Source organism: Sardina pilchardus, chromosome 22 (assembly GCF_963854185.1).
Source record: "Sardina pilchardus chromosome 22, fSarPil1.1, whole genome shotgun sequence".
Lineage (NCBI taxonomy): Eukaryota > Metazoa > Chordata > Actinopteri > Clupeiformes > Clupeidae > Sardina > Sardina pilchardus.
The window spans coordinates 322,501-327,500 of NC_085015.1; positions in this window are offsets into that span (position 1 = coordinate 322,501).

Below are 5,000 nucleotides of genomic sequence, written 5' to 3' on the forward strand. Positions count from 1 at the left end.
CACACACACATGTATGCACACATACACATGCATGTACACAAGCCCACACAGAGATAGATAGATAGGATAGAATAGAATATATACTTTTTTTGATCCCGTGAGGGAAATTAGTTTCTCTGCATTTAACCCAATTTAACCAAATTAGTGAACACACACAGCACACAGTGAACACACAGTGAGGTGAATCACATACTAACCCAAAGCAGAGAACTGCCTGCCCAACCAGCACCGCTCGGGGAGCAGTGAGGGGTTAGGTGCCTTGCTCAAGGAAGGGCACTTCAGCCATGGACTGGTCTGGGATCAAACCAGCAACCCTCCAGTTACAAGCCCCAAGCCCTAACCAGTATAGATAGATGGATATATACATATATAAATAGATAGAAAGATAGATATATAGATAGATGGATAGATGGATAGATAGATAGATAGATAGATGGGTAGATAAATAGATAGATGGATGGATGGATAGATAGATAGATAGATAGATGGGTAGATAAATAGATAGATGGATGGATAGATAGATAGATAGAGAGAGAGATAGATGGGTAGATGGATGGATAGATAGATAGATAGATAAATATATAGATGGATAGATAGATAGATACATAAATATATAGATGGATAGATAGATAGATAGATAGATAGATAGATAGATAGATAGATAGATAGATAAATAGATAGATGGGTAGATGGATAGATACAGTAGATAGATAGATAGATAGATAGATAAATAGATAGATAGACAGAGATAGAGAGATAGATGGGTAGATGGATGGATAGATAGATAGATAAATATATAGATGGATAGATAGATAGATAGATAGATAGATAGATAAATAGATAGATGGGTAGATGGATAGATACAGTAGATAGAAAGATAGAGAGATAGATAGATAGATGGGTAGATGGATAGATACAGTAGATAGATAGATAGAGAGATAGATAGATAGAGGTCTTGTGAATCTGTATCTCAATGTATATCACTACAGGATGAATCATGACTGCCCTGCTGAAAAAAACAGCCTGACCAGCTTAAGGTGGTTTGCTGGTTGACCAGCTTATTTGACCACCCTATGATGGTTAACTTGCTAGACCAGCAAAACTCTCGCGAAAACACACCTTCAGCTGGTTTACCCAGCTTATGATGGTAATTCAGCTGGTTTTGATTGTTGTACCACCTCAAGCTGGTCATTTTAGTTGGTGTTGCTGGTCTACATTGCTGGTTTTTACTGGCCACGCCAGCTTATGTTGGTCATTCTAGAAAACCAGCTTGACCATCTTTGTCAAGCTTGACAGGCTGGTCACCAGCATGACCATCTTAAACCAGCTGTATCCCAAACGACAGGCTGGTCACACCAGCACGACCAGCTTCCTCAGATGGTCACGCCAGCATGTCTAGCTGGTGGACTAACCAGCTACACCAGCAAAGACCAGCAATAGCTGGAAGAAAACCAGCAAAGACCAGCTAAAACCAGCTGCCAGCATAAGCTGGTATCTTGCTGTTTTTTCAGCAGGGTTGATTGGGAACGCGTTGAGCGCGCACTAAAGGGAGAGAGAGCGCCGCTGCATCCAGTTGGCTTGTCATTGTTGATAACTGATATCTCTATTTTATAAGAAACGTTTAAAAGAAAAACGCAAAGACAACACTAGTTCCACTCCTGTATGTGTGTGTGTGTGTGTGTGTGTGTGTGTGTGTGTGTGTGTGTGTGTGTGTGTGTGTGACAACACTAGTTCCACTCCTGTATGTGTGTGTGTGTGTGTGTGACAACACTAGTTCCACTCCTGTATGTGTGTGTGTGTGTATGTGTGTGTGTGTGTGTGTGTGTGACAACACTAGTTCCACTCCTGTATGTGTGTGTGTGTGTGTGTGTGTGTGTGTGTGTGTGTGTGTGACAACACTAGTTCCACTCCTGTATGTGTGTGTGTGTGTGACAACACTAGTTCCACTCCTGTATGTGTGTGTGTGTGTGTGTGTGACAACACTAGTTCCACTCCTGTATGTGTGTGTGTGTGTGTGTGTGTGTGTGTGTGTGTGTGTGTGTGACAACACTAGTTCCACTCCTGTATGTGTGTGTGTGTGTGTGTGTGTGTGTGTGTGTGTGTGTGTGTGTGTGACAACACTAGTTCCACTCCTGAGTATGAACTGTGTAAGGGCACCAGCCACATCAGCCACTGAGTGGCGCCGGCAAGAGTCTTAAAGTGACAGTGCACCATTTAGGGAAATGAGTAACATTACGTAAATTAGATCTGCTGCAATGGAGATTACAAAGAGTATAATATTTAGGCCTATGTAACATGCTATTTTGACATTAACATTGCAAACGTTCTCTAAGAAGAGTGTAAAGCAGTTTGCTCATGTGTTGCGTGAAGAATTCACCTTAATGCCCTCAGGAAGGCGCTATCTTTCAATTAGAACAAAAACAATGAGGTACTCTCACTCTTTTATCCCTGCAACCATCAGGTTGCTAAATAATATCAGTCAAGAGGAGGTCTAGAGCTTCCTCAGTGCATTCATGCACATCTTATCCATAGTATTTTACTGCTCCTTTAGTCATGTTGATTTGTTGATTTGCTTTGTATTTTCCTGTTTATTGTATGTTGTGTGTGGTGTCTTAAGCTGCTGGGACCTTGAATTTCCCCTTGGGGATCAATAAAGTATCTATCTATCTATCTATCTATCTATCTATCTATCTATCTATCTATCTATCAGTTGGGCCTGGTGCTTCCAGGGGCTGTTTACCACTGACAGGACAGGATGTGATGCGGGTTGAGGCATGACCCCTTATCTAGACTAGAGGCATGACCCCCTTTATCTAGACTAGAGGCATGACCCCCTTTATCTAGACTAGAGGCATGACCCCTTTATCTAGACTAGAGGCATGACCCCTTATCTAGACTAGAGGCATGACCCCCTTTATCTAGACTAGAGGCATGACCCCTTTATCTAGACTAGAGGCATGACCCCTTATGGCCCCCTTTATCTAGACTAGAGGCATGACCCCCTTTATCTAGACTAGAGGCATGACCCCTTATGACCCCCTTTATCTAGACTAGAGGCATGACCCCCTTTATCTAGACTAGAGGCATGACCCCCTTATCTAGAGGCATGACCCCTTATCTAGACTAGAGGCATGACCCCCTTTATCTAGACTAGAGGCATGACCCCCTTTATCTACAGTAGACTAGAGGCATGACCCCTTATTTAGACTAGAGGCATGACCCCTTTATCTAGACTAGAGGCATGACCCCCTTTATCTAGACTAGAGGCATGATCCCTTATGACCCACTTTATCTAGACTAGAGGCATGACCCCCTTTATCTAGACTAGAGGCATGACCCCTTATGACCCCCTTTATCTAGACTAGAGGCATGACCCCCTTTATCTAGACTAGAGGCATGACCCCCTTTATCTAGACTAGAGGCATGACCCCTTTATCTAGACTAGAGGCATGACCCCTTATGACCCCCTTTATCTAGAGGCATGACCCCTTATCTAGACTAGAGGCATGACCCCTTTATCTAGACTAGAGACAAATACTCATACAGAAGAGAGGCATCCTGGGTAGACCCATATGTTTTATTTACACATTCAGATATACATATACAGTACATGCACCATCTGCCATAGGCTTGTCAAATGTAGGATAAAATCATCATCACACAGTAAATACAGGCCAAGGTTTTGGGTTGGGTTTCAGGAGGATTAGGTTTAGGTTTGGTTTGGGTTTCAGGAGGATTAGGTTTGGGTTGGGTTGGGTTTCAGGAGGATTAGGTTTAGGTTTGGTTTGGGTTTCAGGAGGATTAGGTTTAGGTTTGGGTTTGGATGGCGGATTTGGGTTGGGTTTGGGTTTATGACGCACAGTCAGATTTCAGATCACAGTCATAGGGTGCAGGGGAAATCAGGCATAATGAATCAACAGTAGAATATCACAGTTGCTCAGGGATATCAGGCATAATGAATCAACAGTAGAATATCACAGTTGCTCAGGGATATCAGGCATAATAAATCAACAGTAGAATATCACAGTTGCTCAGGGATATCAGGCTTAATTAATCAACAGTAGAATATCACAGGTGCATCAGGCATCCCTGCTGAAAAAACCAGCCTGACCAGCTAAAGGTGGTTTGCTGGTTGACCAGCTTGTTAACCAGCTTATTTGACCACCCTTTGATGGTTAACCAGCTAGACCAGCAAAACTCTCGCGAAAACACACCTTCAGCTGGTTTACCCAGCTTATGATGGTAAATTCAGCTGGTTTTGATTGTCGTACCACCTTAAGCTGGTCATTTTAGTTGGTGTTGCTGGTCTACATTGCTGGTTTTTACTGGCCACGCCAGCTTATGTTGGTTATTCTAGAAAACCAGCTTGACCATCTTTGTCAAGCTGGACAGGCTGGTCACCAGCATGACCATCTTAAACCAGCTGTATCCCAAATGACAGGCTGGTCACACCAGCACGACCAGCTTCCTCAGATGGTCACGCCAGCATGTCTAGCTGGTGGCCTAACCAGCTACACCAGCAAAGACCAGCAATAATAACTGTGTTTTGGGCAAAGACCAGCAAAGGCCAGCTAAAACCAGCTAAAACCAGCTACCAGCCTAAGCTGGTTTCTTGCTGTTTTTTTCAGCAGGGATATCAATACTAAACTCACAGGGTTTGTTAAATAGTACAGCTCATCATGCCTATGGACACAATTCTAAATAATAATAACATAATATGAAATGCATAATTACAAGGAATAATAATAAAGTATAAAATAAATAATATGAACATAAGAGGATGCAAAACGTACATATTATATAGAAAATTATAAATACTGGTAGTAATAAAAATAAATAATGTAAAACAAATAAAACCACTCTCAATAATATAAGAACATATAAAACCTCAGATATAATGTCAAAATAGATATTATAACAATAAAGATTTCAAGATCATGAATACGTTTAAATTGATTAACTTCCACTGTAAACCTGTCTCTCTCTCACTCACTCACACA